This window comes from Chrysemys picta, chromosome 2, assembly GCF_011386835.1.
Source record: "Chrysemys picta bellii isolate R12L10 chromosome 2, ASM1138683v2, whole genome shotgun sequence".
In the NCBI taxonomy this organism is placed as follows: Eukaryota; Metazoa; Chordata; order Testudines; family Emydidae; genus Chrysemys; species Chrysemys picta.
Window position 1 is genome coordinate 275,316,779 of NC_088792.1, and position 17,100 is coordinate 275,333,878.

At 45.6% G+C, this 17,100-nt stretch overlaps 1 protein-coding gene across 14 annotated transcripts in view; it reads right to left on the minus strand.

Annotated features, from left to right (window-relative positions):
• Nucleotides 1-17,100, minus strand: part of ST3GAL1 (ST3 beta-galactoside alpha-2,3-sialyltransferase 1) — a 146,514-nt gene that overhangs the window by 39,050 nt on the left and 90,364 nt on the right. The window contains exon 1 of one of the 14 annotated variants that reach the window (XM_065586223.1): nt 2,591-2,713. The exons of the other annotated variants lie outside the window; for them this stretch is intronic. The gene's annotated coding sequence lies outside the window, so the exon portion shown is untranslated. Of the gene's footprint in view, nt 1-2,590; nt 2,714-17,100 lie in introns of those variants that run through there. 14 annotated transcript variants of the gene reach the window in all.

Genomic DNA, 17,100 nt, shown 5'->3' on the forward strand with positions numbered 1-17,100 from the left:
CTGTAACAGAACAGTTCAGAGGCTACAGGCATTTTACAGAATCATACTCCACAACAAATGCGTTTGCTTGTGAATACGGTGTGGCTTTTGCTCTCAGTCTCCCACACTATGTCCTAGCAGCTGAAGGGGATTGGAGGGCTTGAGGAGGAAACCTACAGTATTACATCAAATGTTCACACTCCCAGAGCATGTACCCTAGACACACACTAGAGCCCAATGCACACTAGGGTGGGGGAATCGATCTAAGATACGCAACTTCAGCTACATGAATAGCGTAGCTGAAGTTGAAGTATCTTAGATCGACTTACCTGGGGTGCACACGGTGCGGGATCAACGGCCGCGGCTCCCCCGTCGACTCCGCTACCGCTGCTCGCTCCGGTGGAGTTCCGGAGTCGACGGGGAGCGCGTTCGGGGATCAATATATCGTGTTTTAACGAGACGTGATATATCGATCCCCGATAAATCGATCGCTACCCGCCGATACGGCGGGTAGTGAAGACATACCTTAGGAGAGTCAGCACCTTCTCCCTGTTAAGAGATGAGTTGAGCAAGCATGTTTGGATATAGAGTTGCTATTGGGCTTGTCTACATAGGATGCTCAGAAAAAATAATCTGAATTAACTAAAGATATGAATTTAAAATGAATTAGTTAAACCACATTAAACCCATGGGGATGCTCTTATTGATAACTAAATAATCCACTTAAAATTTAAACTTTTAGTTAATTCAGATTCACATTCCTCAGGTTTGATCCATACTTAAAAGATATATTGGCATAGCTATGCTGGTTAGGGGTGTGAAAAAACCACACCTGTGACTGACATAGGTATGCTGACAAACTCCCAGTGTACATGAAGCTATGTCAACAGAAAAGAGTTTCTGTCAACAGAACTAATACAACTCAGGGAGCTGGTGTTCCTACACTGACAGAAAAATGCCTTCTGTTTGTGTTGGCTTGGTCTACCCCAGGGGTATATATTGACACAGCTATGCCAACATAACCATGCCGACATAGGCTCTGCAGTGAAGCCATACTCTAAGTGTCTGCATATAAACAAGCCCTTAGAAGACTGGGTTCCTGGCTAATCCAGGAGAAGGGTGAGCTGATTCAGAAATCTCACAGCTGGCCTGGAAAGGAAGGATGGTCTTCTGGTTAATAAGATCATAGTTCAATTGCTAACTTTCTGTATGACTTTGGGCAAGTCACTAAGGGTATGACTACACTGCAATGTAAGCCATGGGTTAATAGAATTCAAGTTGCAGACTCTGGGTTTGTTGACCTAGATCATGAGTGTCTACACGCATTTGTAACTCCAGGTTAGGAATTGTTGAATCCTGGGTCCCAACCTGGGGGTGCCAGCATCTACACTGCATTATGCGGGCCCAAGTCCAACCACCCTCTCAAAATGTGGCCGCTCTAGCCCTTTGTTCATGGTGCAGTGTCGGAAAACTTGACTGTCCAACAAACTTGACTGTCCAGAGGACGAAGGAAGTCGCCCTTTGGAATTGTGGGATACTTTTGGCAGACTCCCAGAGCATGAGTCTAATGGGGCTATGTCTACACTGCAAAGCAATAGAGCTTGAACTCTGGGTCCCAGCTTGATTCAGGCTTGGACCATCCACTTCTGTGGGGTCCTGGGACCCTGGGTCTAAGCCCTGGTTTAGCATGATTTGTGTGTAGACAGAAGGGGAGTTAGGCCTGAGCCTCAGTTCAAATCCTGGGTTTACATTTCAGTGTAGATATACCCTAAGGGTACGTCTATACTTACCCGCTGGTTCGGCGGCCAGCAATTGATCTTCTGGGATCGATTTATCGCATCTTGTCTAGACGCGATAAATCGATCCCGGAAGTGCTCGCCGTTGACGCCGGTAATCCTGCTCTGCAAGAGGAGTAGGCGGAGTCGACAAGGGAGCCTGCCTGCTGCATGTGGACCCGCGGTAAGTACCTTTAAGTTCGAACTAAGATACTTCGATTTCAGCTATGTTATTCACGTAGCTGAAGTTGCGTATCTTAGTTCGAACTGGGGGCTTAGTGTGGACCAGGCTTTAATCTCTCTGAGTTTCATCTGCAAAATGGGAACAATACAAGTACTTCTTTTGTCTAGTTAGACTAAGAGTTGTATAATGGGGAAGCGATTGCAAAATAAATTAGGTGTGAATTTAAAGCTTAATTGCTATTTTGTATTAACGTGCCATGTGGACACTTTTATTCTGCACTGAGAGTGTCTTTCTGCGGTTTAGATTAATCACGTCCAAAGCAGTTTAGGCTAATCTACACAAAGGTGCTCTTAATGTGGAATAAGAGTGTGCACATGGGCAGCTAGTGCGGAATAGCGATTCTGGGCAAATTCCCCCTTGCAGACAAGCCCTAAAAACTTGTCAGGACAGGGCCTGGCTCCTGGTGTGTGTTTGTGCAGTCCCTACCACAATGGGGCCCTGATTGTGGTTGCAATACAAAATAATTAATCATAATGTCAGTTCTTGCAAGAATTCTCCCATTTCGGGCTAAGATCAGCCCACCCCCCCATCCATTCCAGTTCCAGATCTGATCCAGAGGCAAGGCCACAGTGGATTCAGCTCATCTCCTTACGTTTAAGGGATGCGGAGTTGGCGCTCCAGTCTGGATCCCCTCTCTGGTTTTGAATAGCAAAGTGGAGCAACCCAGGAAACTCTCAAAACGCCTTCCCTGTCTCAGCTTTCCTTCTCTCAGATGCAACTCATTTGATTTATTCCAAACTTCTCTCCAAAAAATAAATAAAAAATAAAAATCAGGCTCTGGCCTGAATCTAAGCACAAAAAATAAGGCCCACAGGATTTCTTTGCTGAAGGTCAGAAGGGGAGGGAGGTGCCAAAAAAAAAAAAAGAAGAGGATTAAAAGTGGTACTCGTGTGGCACTAGCAGCGTATTCATGCATCACTGCCTTTGCCTGCATGTGACAGCTGACCATAAATTGGAGAGTGTCAGTTTCCCTCTCCCAGTGCATCAGCCTGAACTAATACTGCTTTTGCAACATTCTTCATACTAAGGGAAGGAAGTGTAAATTTTTTTTGTCATTTTGACTTGTATGAAGGCAAAATTCAGATGCAGCCACTCCCCAGCAGAGGAAGAGGGAGACAATCAGGGACAAAGTTTATACTGAAGAACAGTTTTTGTCTCGGCTGAAGCTTTGAGAAGTTACATTCGCTAGGCAAAGAGAACCGTCTTTAAGAAAATGTCACGGCTGCAAAGTAAAGCGCTCAAAAGCCAGGAAATCATTAACTCAGTGTTGCACATGCAACCTTAACTCTTGTAGGCACCGAACCTTAACTCTGCCCACCTTTTATATATGCATTACTACTATGCAGACTTTACTTAGATGGTTACATTTACTATTTTTGCAGGTTCATTTCCTCCTTCAGGACCTGATCTAAAGTCCTTCAAAAATCTTTGGATTGGGCTCTCAGTGTGCACAGGGAGAGCCTATAATTCATAGGATATCAGGAGGTCATCTAGTCCAACCCCCTGCTCAAAGCATAACCAACCCCCAATTTTTGCCCCAGATCACTAAATGGCCCCCTCAAGGATTAAACTCACAACCCTGGGTTTAGCAGGCCAATGCTGAAACCACTGAGCTATCCCTCCCCTTGTGGAGTTAGGCTCCCTGGCACAAAGGTGAGTTGCATCCATTCCACATTCCTTATCTAATGCAACTTTTATTGGTCTAAGGTGCCTATCATGGTATCTGAGGCTCTAATTCAAAGTCCACTGAAGTCAATGGGAAGACTAACTGGACTTCAATGAGCTTTAGATCAGGCCCATTGTGCCTTTAAGCCTTGCTCCCATCAGGGGCCCCCAGGAGTTTCAGGGAGGTGCAGTAATTCAGGCTTCAGAGTCTAACATTGGCTAGAGCTACGACAGACAAAGCAGAATTGCCAACATCGCCATTTCAAGTTTTCCATCTTGAGAATTTTGCATGTGGCTCAAATAAATGCAAACAAACAAACAAATAAAACAAATAAATAGATCCACCTTTAAAAGAAGTTGAAGATAGTGACCCAAAACCAACAACCCACCCAAAACCACCCCCTCCACCCAAATCCTGAAACTAGATCCTCAATTTAGGGAGGCCACAGGTGCAGTGATTTCCCTACACCCCCTCCTACATCCCCCCTGAATTTTCCCAACACCTCCCCCCCCCAGTTTTGTGAGCTAGTTACATGCCGATTTAATGACGGTTTGGAAATCTGAATTGAAATTGAAACATTAATACACACTTTAAAAGCATATACAGTGTATGACAAAATATGTGTATCTGAAAAAGTATAATGGATTTGAAAAGTATGAACATAGGACTAGCTTCCTTACACAGCTGTTGTTTTTTATGACAATGTCAGTGCATTCATTTCGGTGATGTTGGCCAATCTAATAATTTCAAATCATGATTTGTAAGCAAACTCTAAATGAGCTCTCCCCGACAGCTAGTGATGAGCTGGGGGAAAAGGCTTCAAGACCAGATTGTATTTACATTCACACCTAATCTACCTAGGTATTCTGCAAACAGAGCTGTGTTGCCCAAGTGATAGATTTTGGCTGGGGTTGGGTTACAAATCAGTTGAATGTGCGGGGTAATGAAATGTTGTTATTCTTATTGTATGAGTAAAGGGCAGTAGAACTGTACTTCGCCTGTGCTGATTGAGGGCATCAAGAGAGGGGGTGGGGACCGGTGTTTTGCTTGATGGTCTGTCTGAGTCACAAGTACTATTTGACCTGCCCCTCTCCACTGTTTAAAGACAGAGCTGATTAGGCTCCATAGATAGTCTTTTGTTTTGTTAAGTGACCACTACAGCTGAAATCACTGATAATCAGGTCTAAGTGCTTAGTCCTGCTGTGGGGACAGTGTTTCTGTGGAAAAGAGGGCGCAGACTGCACTAGCAGCGAGGTTCCCCCACTAAGAGCTCAGCTGAAATCACTGAGAGCTGGGTGGAACCTCAAGAGACCAACTAGCAGAGGTCACAGTGCCAGGTGGCAGCAGAAGGTGACTGCGCAAGGCCATTGGCAACAGAGCGGTGGAGTGAACAGTGGCACAACGAACAACAGTGGCCAGAGCGAACAGTGAGCATCTGGAGGAACGAGCAAGATGCCTTCTTGCTCCCCACCTGGGAGGTGTCTGTACTCACGTGAAAGCACCTCTGAACTCTGAGTCTCCACTGACCCAGGACAACACCGGTGAGTGGGGTGTGGTGGAGGGAAAAGTGAGGGGCACATTAAATAAACATTTGTTTGTTGGACTATATTTTAGTGACTTTGCTCCAGAATGCTAGATTTGTGACTGGGAATCTAAACTTATATAAATGTGTTTCCTAGTAGGCCAAAATTTTTAAAATGCATTATTTGCCAAGGTTGTTATCTCACATCGTTTCTATCTTGAGAGGTCATTATGTTGGGAAGTTTCTGTACTAAACATTTTTATTATTATAATTAATTTTTACATAAGAATGGTCATACTGGGTCAGACCAATGGTCCATATAGCCCAGTATCCTGTCTTCCGACAGTGGTCAAGGCCAGGTGCTTCAGAGGGAATGAACAGAACAGGTAATCATCAAGTGATCCATCCCGTCGCCCTTTCCCAGCTTCTGGCAAACAAGCTAGCGACACACAGAGCATGGTGTTGCATCCCTCCCCATTCTGGCTAATAGCTACTGATGGACCTATTCTCCAGGAATTTATCTAGTTCTGTTTTTAATCCTGTTATAGTTTTGGTCTTCACAGCATCCCCTGGCAAAGAGTTCCACAAGTTGACTTTATGTTGTGTGAAGAAGTACTTCCTTTTGTTTTTGTAAAACCTGCTGTCTATTAATTTCACTGGGTGACTGCTAGTTCTTGTGTCATGTGAAGGATTAAATAACATTTCCTTATTCACTTTCTTCACACCAGTCAAGGTTTTATAGACTTTTATCATATCCCCCCTTAGTTGTCTCTTTTCTAAGCTGAAAATTCCCAGTCATTTTAATCTCTCCTCCTGTTTCAGAACCCTGATCATTTTATTTGCCCATCTCTGTACCTTTTCTAATTCCAATATATCAATTTTGGGATGGGGTGACCAGATCTGCACACAGTATTCAAGGTGTGCATGTACCATGGATTTATATAGAGGCAATATGATATTTTCTGTCTTATTGTGTATCCCTTTCTTAATGATTCCCAACATTCTGTTTGCTTTGTTGACTGCCGCTGCACATTGAGTGGATATTTTCAGAGAACCATCCACAGTGACTCCAACATCTCTTTCCTGAGTGTTAACAGCTAATTTAGACCCCATCATTTTGTATGTATAGTTGAGATTATGTTTTCCAATGTGCATTACTTTGCATTTATCAACATTGAATGTCATTTGCCATTTTGTTGCCCAGTCACCCAGTTTTGTGAGATCCCTTTGTAACTCTTCTCAGTCTGCTTTGGACTTAACTATCTTGAATAGTTTTGTATCATCTGCAAATTTTGCCACCTCACTGTTTACCCATTTTTACAGATCATTTATGAATATGTTGAACAGTAATGGTCCCAGTACTGACCCCTCATGGATACCACTATTTATCTCTCACTATTCTTAAAACTGATACTTTATTTCTACCCTTTGTTTCCCATCTTTTAACCAGTTACTGATCCATGAGAGGACTTCCCTCTTATCCCATGATGGCTTACTTTTCGAAAGTCAATTTAAATTAAATACATTTTTAAAAAAAATTATATTTTTTTAGAAATCTAGACCTGTTATGTGTTTTGGTGTATTTTGCATTATCTTTATGTTAAATTTGCATTCTCTTAACAAAACATTTAATGTATTCATCTCTCTTTTATATGTTGCAGGTCAAAGTGAAAATGAAAAGACAAAAAACAATACAAAAAATTTTCCACTCAAAGGCCTCAAAAACTAACCAAGGTGAAGAACACATCAAGAACCAAGAATATATCAACATGTCATCTGAAGGTTCAAGAGGTGTATCTGCATCCGACCAGCCCGAAGCACAAATACAGCTATCTACTGAAGAAACCGATGTTTGTCGGTCAAAGTGTTCCCATTTATTGAAGTTACAAAAGATGGCTACTGGTGCACCTCTTGCAAAAAAGCTTATGAAGAAGGAAAGCTTTCCAATGCTATAATTGGTAAAATTGGAGGAGCTTGGTTTGTCAGATCAATTAGCAAAGCCAATGCTGACAAACTACATGACAAGGCAGCAAAACATCAGGCCTCTGGACTGCATCAACATGCAGAAAGCCTTAGAAGCCCACTTTCAAAGCCAATTTTAGAAGTACTTAATGAGGCTATTAAGAATGCTGGAGACAGAACAAACATAGCTGTGGCATCATACTTTCTATTTAAGCAAGAGATACCACACACTACAAACTGGAGGCCAATGTTAAGTGCATTGTCACTTGTTCATCCTGAAGTTGAACACTGGTTCCGAACAAGACCAGCAAATGCTCACTTATCTTTCTGCAGGAAACTCAACTGACTGGCTAGAAGCATGCGGTGCAACAGTGAAACACTCAACAGCTGAAAAAGCGAAGAACTCTCTCACCACATTCAAAAAATTTGCATACATGGCTGATGAATGCATCGATGCAAATGGGCATCAAGTATTAAATCATTGTGTACGTTATCTTGATGTCAGTGGTAGGCCAGTAGATGCATTTCTAGATGTTCAAGTTATAGAAGACACATCGACTGCATCTGTGACAATCCACATCTTAGAAGAGTTAAATGCTTGTCAGTTGGACCCCAAACAGATGGCTGCTTGTGCATTTGATGGAGCTGGAAACTTCTCTGGAAGACATGGTGGAGTACAAGCTTTGCTCAGAGAAAACTATAACACCAATCTCTCCTATACACACTGCAGAGGCCATCTACTCCAACTCGCGCTAGTACGAGCTGCAGAATCTTCAAAAGACATTTAAAAAGCTATAAATTTAATGTCTTCATTATATTCTTTTTTCAGCAAGAGTCCAAAAAGACTGAATATCTTGGAAAATATAGAAGACACACTGGAACTGAAGTTCAAATTAGTCCAACCTGGGAAAACCCGCTGGCTTTCCCATGAGCGATCCTTGGCTGTTGTCTTAAAATTACTGTGGCCATTATTACTGGCTTTGGAAAGTATCTACCAAGATGGGATGGATCTAAGAAGTGAGGCTGGTGGATTACTTTAGCTACTACATTCAGAGAAGACTGTTGCCATTCTCTCTCTTGTAAGTCTACTGTTGAAACCACTTGGGTCATTAAACAATGCCATCCAGGCATCTGCTACAACAGTAGTAGATCTTTGTCCAGCAATAGAAGCTACATTTGGATCAATCAGAGAGCTATCCATTGAAAAAGTACTGGAAGAAGCAAAGACTTCAGTCCAGAAGTTGACTAATGAAGGCATTTATATTGAATCTCTAAGTGAAGAGGACAAGAAGTGTTTGTTAAGACAACTGAAAAAGTACACAGACTTGATGCTTAAAAATCTCCAACAGCGACTTCTAGATTCTACTCAACCTCTACATAGCTTTTACAGATGCCTGTCCTATAAAACACCGACAGTTGAGTGGAGTGAGGCACTACCAGCAATGGGGCTGCTATGTGATCAGGACAGAATAGAGAATTTGAACACAGAGTAGAATATCATACGATGAATGAATGAAGATTTGACTTCAACTTCTTTTTTATCATCACTAGTGGCTCGACTCGAACTTTGTGCTATGTTTCCTGGGATGAAAGAAGTAGGAATTCATCTCTTGCTACTCCCAGTCACAACAGCTACAGTTGAGTGTTCTTTTTCATCATTTAATAGAATTTTGTGTTCTGAAAGAAGTCACCTTCTGCCTGATCATATGAATGAACTAATGAGCATATCAATTGAAGGAATGGAAGTACCGGACACACGAGAAGCCACCAAAGAGGAACGCACTGCATTCAAGAAGTTCATTAACAGAGTTGTGCAAAATAAACCAAGAAGGATGTAGACGTAGTGCTTCATAGAAGGCTTGAGTAGCCAACTTTAATTTATGTGATGATTTTAAAACATGAGTTAAATCTAATAAAATGATCATGAAACATTTTTCAGGTTTTACTATGGTGCCATATAGCCCCCCTTCACCCTCATGGTCTCACCCCTCATCGGCCCTGACGCACACACCCCAGTAAATTTGACCCCCCCCCCCCATTTCAATTCCTGGGGAAACCACTGCACAGGTGGATCATTCAATTGTTCTCATGTTAGTCTGCTGAAGTCAGCCTCTTAAAAATACTGAACCAAAAACCCTTTTCAAAATTTAATTTCCTGGAAAAAACTTGTAAAATGAGTACTGTTTATGCAAGAGATCTACTCTGGCCTTCGGAGTAAACATAGATTTTGCCAGGATATTTTTTAACCTCAGCGGTGAGTTAACCACAAATATAGACTTTTAGTTGACACACTTGACTCCACTATTTCCAAAGACATGATCAGATCTCCTTTTATAGCACATGTGAGGCAGGTGAGAAATCAGACGAATTAGCATGGACCTTTTCCAGCGTATAATTCAGGGGCGGGCAAACTTTTTGGCCTAAGAGACGCATCGGGTTTCTGAAATTGTATGGAGGAGTGGCCCGGCCCCTGACCGCCCCCCACGCTTCTTGCCTCCTGAGGCGCGCCCCCCCAGGACTCCAGCCCCATCCAACCCCCGCGTTCCCTGACGGCCCCATGCTCCCTGTCCCGTGACCGCCCCCGGACCCTCCTGCCCCATCCAACCCCCCCTCTCCTTTCTGACTGCCCCCCCCCCCCAGGACCCCTGCCCCATCCAACCTCCCCGTCTCCCTGACTGCCCCCAGACACCCCGCCACTGACTGCCGCCCGCCACCCCATCCAACCCCTCCTCTCCTTCCTGACTGCCCCCCCGGAACCCCTGCTCCCATTCAACCCCCCTGCTCCCCACCCTCTGACCGCTCCGACCCCTATGCACACCCCCACTCCCTGACCACCCCCTGAACTCCCCTGCCCTCTATCCAACCCCCCCGCTCCCTGCCCCCTTACCTCACTGCCTGGAGCACCAGTGGCTGGCAGCGCGACTGCACCAGGACAGGCAGCTGCGCAGCAAAGAGCACTGGGTCAGGCCCCAGCTCGGCAGCTCCGCTGCCCCAGAAGCTCGCTGCTCCGCTGCCCAGAGCATTGCAGTGAGCTGAGGCTGCGGGGGAGGGGGAACAGCAGGGGAGGGGCCAGGGGCGAGCCTCCTGGGCCAGGAGCTCAGGGGCCGGACAGGATAGTCCCGCAGGCCGGATGTGGCCTGCGGCCGTAGTTTGCCCACCTCTGGTATAAATACACACCGGACACCCTATTTTAATTAATTTTATTTACTGATTTCTCTGTTTGCTCATGTTTTTTAAGAGTATGCCTATTAAAAAAGTTGGCTCATGAGACTGGCAATGTGATGTTGTTGGACCTGAAGCCCAGTGAAGTGAATGGAAAGATTCTCACAGACATTTGGACAATGCTCAGTCTTTTGCCTCAAGGTCACCATACGGTGGTCAAAATTCTCATCACCTGACCATTCTTCCCTATGAATTTGGATGGTCTCACCTTCAAAGTGGACAACTGTCCATGAAACCAAAAAAAAATGCCCCTTGCCCCAACATACACACCATCTTTCCGGGAACTAATTGGCAGTATTGACAGTCTGACGCAAAAGGTCAAGGGTTGCAGGGAGATGGAGACTGAGCACCCTTCTCATACACAGAGACGAACCTTTCGGATGAAGGGAGAGGTGCGTTGGCTGGGAATGGTGGGGAAGCGTCTAGTGTTACTGCCTGTTCGGTACATGCTATGTGGATAGATAAAAGAATTCAGCCTTCAATGCTACCCACCTGGCATTCGATTCAATTAAAACAATTGCTCCCACGTCCCAACTGAAGGCTTCTTCTGCCACATCTGGGAACAAAAACGATCCCCCCCTACAATGGATTTATAAATCTTGAAAACACGAGTGCTTCCATAGGAGGTGCTGCTGCAGCCTATCCTTCAGAAGAGCATAGGATATGTCTGCCACCAGGGAGCTAGCAATGCTAACGATGCTGAATATATGTGCCTGATCTTGCCCTCCTGTAGCTGAGCTACCATATAGAGGAGAGAGAACAACAGGAGGAAGTGATCTGAGCAGCACCCTCCCCCTGAACTCTATCAACTTCCATCGGCTTCAGCCCCTGTGTGCTTCTCACCCCTTAACTCGGGGGTGGAGGGAGGGGTGGGAAAGGGAAAAAGAAGGAATGTTTCAGATCAAACATGGCCTGTTTCCAGCTTCTCTGTTTTTATTGACATTGCAGGCAGGCAAACCGATTTTGTGGTTGCAGGATGCTTTCATTGCTGATGGACGTCTACAGCCCAAAGAGATTTTGTATGGGGCAGTTAATTTCAGTGGCTACAAGGAACTAATATTGATTCACATGGTGGCACGTGTCCCACTGACTGTGCTGAGTGATTGTCCCAGTGTGGCATTAGCTGGTACTGTGCTCTAGGCCAGGCTATTTAAACTCCCTCTAATGTCAATGCCTTCTAGCTTTCCGCATGCAACCCGATGCACTTGAACTTAAGCAGTCTGGAGCATCTGGACAAGAAAGAGACAGTACAACAAGCCGTTCTTTAGTACAAGGATTGAGGACAGAACTCTGGAAGCCACAATTTTAGAGAAAGGATGAAGAAAAGTTGGAGTTGACAAAGGGGTTAAATCTGGTTCCTAGCAGCATTCCCATGGGTTTCTTTTTAAAAATTAAAGAAGTGGAAGATGAGGAGATGAGCATAAAAGAGCCCTGCACTCTTGTGTGTCTATATAAATACTCAAGGCCATTTCCTCTGGCATGGTCGGGTTGTTCCCTATACTATACTCACTAGTGCCTTGTCCTGTTCACTTTCAAATGTCCCGTTTCCAACCGGACTTCCACCACTTCTCTTTGCAAACTATCCCTCAGCCTATTAGAGCCCATTCTAGCAGCTTCTCCTCTCCATTTGCCATAGCTCATTTTATCCCATTATTCCCAGTGATATCACCCGAAATGACTCCTCTCCCTTCTGGGCGTTTACAACCCCAACAGGCTCTCATGTTCCCTTCTGATCACCACTCAGCCAAGCAGCACACGTTTGGCTGCTTTAATCTCGCCACATAAATCAATCCCTTCCAAACCACCCTTATTTTTTGTTGTTCTTTTCTCAGCTCCCTCCACAAGTAGCAATGCTATTCGGTTGCCTAGAATTAAAAAACAAAATAATGTCCCTTTGCTTACAGACCCTTACAGAACTGTTTCGTTGTCTCAGGATATAATGTTTCTGCCTGTGTAACCCAATACAGTATTGGAGGGTGTATTTTTTTTTTTAACTGCTGATTGTATTGAAAAAAACTCAGTTTACACGCTGTCCGCTATCCACTATCACCTACAGATCTATACCTGCACCAGCATTCCTGCTCTGCATGTTTCTCTTGCTCGTGGAACATCTGTATTTTAGCCTACTCCCACTCCCCAATCACAGACATATTAGCCTGAATTTTTCCAAACTGAATCTTGTTTTATTCTCTCTGATCTTATTTCTAACCTTTCTGGATCCCTACGTATTACTTCTCCATCCATTACTGGTGGGTTTTTTTTGTTTTTTTGTTTGTTTGTTTTTAATTTTCTTAAACTAATTGGGGATTTTAAAAAAAAAATTCTGGCTTTACAATAGGTTTGTTTGGTATGTTAAGTTGTGGTCTTTCTGCATTTTTTCTGGAAGAGATTTGGGCCTTTTCTGCAAAACTGTTGGGCTGTTTCTGTACCCTCAGCTGCCAACTTCCATCCCAGAGGTGGCTGTACTTCAGTAATTATTTAAATAATTCTCATGTCTAAAAATGCATATGAACCCTTCCGACTGAATGGTGTTGTATAGTGTTATGATAGGGAATTGCATCAAGATAATGGGGGATGATATAGATAATGAATTATTAGAACCAAGAATTGTTTGGTGAAGCTTAGGTTGGCCCCCACATCCTCAATCTTAAAATCTCCATTCCAGCAAAGCAGACTGGAGGATTAGGAAAGTCTGTGCATGAAAAAGGTGCAGATTACATGGTTTGGATGTAAATGTAACATGATTTGTGCGCTAGCAGACTAATTTGATCAATTAAACCTATAATCCTGTCTCACATTTAAATTATACAGAAGCCCAAATTCTTCTCAGTTACACCATGTAACACCAGTAACTTCAGTGAGGTTGCAGAGACATAAAGGAGAGCAGAAGCTAATCCTCTGTATATATTTTTATTCAGTTCATAAAACCTCTATAGTTCAAGTCACTGCTAGTTTGTCTCCCTTTCCCCCCATGTGTTACAGAAAACAGGAACATAAATCAGTTTTTTCCAGGGAAGACTGTCTTTTATGTATCACTGACCTAGGTTCTCACAAATGTCCTTGGACACTTTCCAGCTGAACAATTAAAAGTTCAGTATAAACAACATAGATTAAATGAAGTAAATAATATAAAGAAATCCTCCACAAGAAGGATATGCAGATAACTACTCTGCCGGGTCAGCAGTAACTAATGCAATGTCTAATCCTATGAAATCACAATGGTGGTGGGGAGTCTCGTATGTTATTTCAAACCAACTCTCAACAAGTTGGCAGGTAAAGCCAGACATCTGTCACCTATACCGTATCTCTATGCTGTTGGATGATTGTATGTCACTTGCTACGCTGTAAATATAACCCACACTAGTGCAGTATAGGTTTTATCCCCCGCTAGTGGCTGGGCTACTTGAGCGTAACAACCTACTACTACTACCATTTAATGGAGTTCTCTCTTTTAGCTCAAGGTTAGCGCTGAAAGTCCTGGGTTCAAATCCTGGTGCCAGCCTATGTGGGGCTCGCTACATATAGTCATTTATTCTTGAAAAAGCCACTTCCCTAGATTGAGATCAACTTGCAATGTGTTGGGTTAAAGGGGCACATGGGAGCAGTGGGTAGATTTTTCCTCACACAGATATTTCCAGCTTTTAGAGAATAGATTTCCTCTGGGGGCGACAAGGCTTGTCTATACTTCAAACATTGCAGCTGCACCAGAGTTGCGCTTCAGTAAAGACACAACCAATGGGTTTGACCATTGGCATAGGTACTCCACCTCCCCGAGAGGTGGTCACTGGGTCGACAGGAGAATTTTCCCATTGACCTAATACTGTTTACACCAGAGACTAGGCTGATATAACTCATGGCGATTGGGGGAGGTCCCGGATGACTGGAGAAAAGCTAATGTAGTGCCCATCTTTAAAAAAAGGGAAGGAGGAGGATCCAGTGAACTACAGGACAGTCAGCCTCACCTCAGTCCCTGGAAAAATCATAGAGCAGGTCCTCAAGGAATCAATTCTGAAGCTCTTAAAGGAGAGGAAAGTGATCAGGAACAGTCAGTATGGATTCACCAAGGGCAAGTCGTGCCTGACTAACCCAATTGCCTTCTATGATGAGATAACTGGCTCTGTGGATGAGGGGAAAGCAGTGGATGTGTTATTCCTTGACTTTAGCAAAGCTTTTGATACGGTCTCCCACAGTATTCTTGCCAGCACGTTAAAGAAGTATGGTCTGGATGAATGGACTATAAGGTGGATAGAAAGCTGGCTAGATCATTGGGCTGAACAGGTAGTGATCAATGGCTCCATGTCTAGTTGGCAGCTGGGATCAAGCAGAGTGCCCCAATGGTCGGTTTTGTTCAATATCTTCATTAATGATCTGGAGGATGGTGTGGACTGCACCCTCAGCAAGTTTGAAGATGACACTAAACTGGGAGGAGTGGTAGATATGCTGGAGGGTAGGGATAGCATACGTAGACAATTTAGAGGATTGGGCCAAAAGAAATCTGATGAGGTTCAACAAGGACAAGTACAGAGTCCTGCACTTAGGTCGGAAGAATCCCATGCACTGCTACAGACTAGGGCCTGAATGGCTAGGCAGCAGTTCTGCAGAAAAGGACCTAGGGGTTACAGTGGATGAGAAGCTGGATATGAGTCAACAGTGTGCCCTTGTAGTCAAGAAGGCTAATGGCATTTTGGGCTGTATAAGTAGGGGCATTGCCAGCAGATCAAGGGACGTGATCATTCCCCTCTATTCGACATTGGTGAGGCCTCATCTGGAGTACTGTGTCCAGTTTTGGGCCCCACACTACAAGAAGGATGTGGAAAAATTGGAAAGAGTCCAGCGGAGAGCAACAAAAATGATTAGGGGTCTGGAGCACATGACTTATGAGGAGAGGCTGAGGGAACTGGGATTGTTTAGTCTGCAGAAGAGAAGAATGAGGGGGGATTTGATAGCTGCTTTCAACTACCTGAAAGGGGGTTCTAAAGAGGATGGAGCTAGACCAGTGGTCCCCAACCTTTTTCGTCTGGCGGGCGCCAGACAACGAGCTACCGAGGACCGTGGCGGCAGATGAGCATCCGCCGAAATGCCGCCAAGTGGCGTCATGCAGAGGTGTCGCAGCCGAAATGCCGCCGAAATTCAGCGGCATTTTGGCAGATGCTTGTCCGCCGGCCAGTACGCGGGCACACTTAGACGCCCCAGCGGGCACCATGGCGCCCGCGGGCACCGCGTTGGGGACCCCTGATCTAGACTGTTCTCAGTGGTACCAGATGACAGAACAAGGAGTGATGGTCTCAAGTTGCAGTGGGGGAGGTTTAGGTTGGAGATTAGGAAAAACTTTTTCACTAGGAGGGTGGTGAAGCACTGGAATGGGTTACACCTAGGGAGGTGGTGGAATCTCCTTCCTTAAAGATTTTTAAGGTCAGGCTTGACAAAGCCCTGGCTGGGATAATTTAGTTGGGGATTGGCCCTGCTTTGAGCAGGGGGTTGGACTAGATGACCTCCTGAGGTCCCTTCCAACCCTGATATTCTATGATTCTATGAACTGCGTCGCTGCAGGGTGTGGATTTTTCACACCCCTGAGCGATGTCGTTATACCGACCTGATTTCCCAGTGTAGACCAGGCCACAGATCCTAGAGTCCTAACAGCTGAGGGTAGGGTTACCATACGTCCTCTTTTTCCCGGACATGTCCGGCTTTTCGGCAGTCAATTTTCCCGTCCGGGGGGAATTGCCAAAAAGCCGAACATGTCCGGGAAAATGGCGGCTCTGCTCCTCCCCGACTCTTCGGCTCTGTTTAAGAGCCGGGCTGCCTGAGCGCTACCAGCTTCGGGCAGCCCCCGTGCCTCCAGACCCTGCACCCCCAGCCGGGCACTTCCCCTCCCGGGCTCCGGCGGCGCAGGGTCCGGAGGCACAGGGGCTGCCCGAAGCCGGTAGCGCTCGGGCAGCCCGGCTCTTAAGAGCCGAAGAGTCGGGGAGGAGCAGAGCCCCCGCGGCTGGAGGCTCTGCTCCTCTTCGGCTCTGTTTAAGAGCCGGGCTGCCCGAGCGCTACCGGCTTCGGGCAGCCCTGTGCCTCCAGACCCTGCGCCGCCGGAGCCCGGGAGGGGAAGTGCCCGGCTGGGGGCGCAGGGTCCGGAGGCATAGGGGCTGCCCAAAGCCAGAGCGCTACCGGCTTCACGGTTTGCCGGGCAGCCTCCAGACCCTGTGTCCCCGGCTGGGCGCTTCACCTCCCGGGCTCCAGCTGCGCTGGGGAAGCGCCGGCTGGGGGCGCAGGGTCTGGGGGCTGCCCGGCAAACCCTGAAGCCGGTAGCGCTGGAGCAGCCCTTTCCCCCTGGCTGGGAGTGGGAGGGAGGAGGGGGCGGAGTCAGGGCGGGGAAGGGGCGGAGTTGGGGCGGGGCTAGGGGTGGGGAAATGGGCGGGGCCAGGGCCCATGGAGGATCCTCTTTTTTTATTTATGAGATATGGTAACCCTAGCTGAGAGAGATGACAACCGGTCAGTTCCAGCCAGCATGGACATGTTTTGATTAACAATGGTGGCGTCTTAGAGAAAAAAAATCAAGTGTGTTCTTAGTTCGGGTTAGTTAGCTTGGGTTAAAATAGCACTGAAGATCTGGCAATCTGGCTTTTAACTTGGGTTAGCAGTTCAAGTTCAGCCCCAGGCTCTTTGTATGCTTTAAACGTGAGCTGCTAACCCAAGTGAAAAGCAGAGTTGCCATATCTTCATGGCTATTTTAACCTGT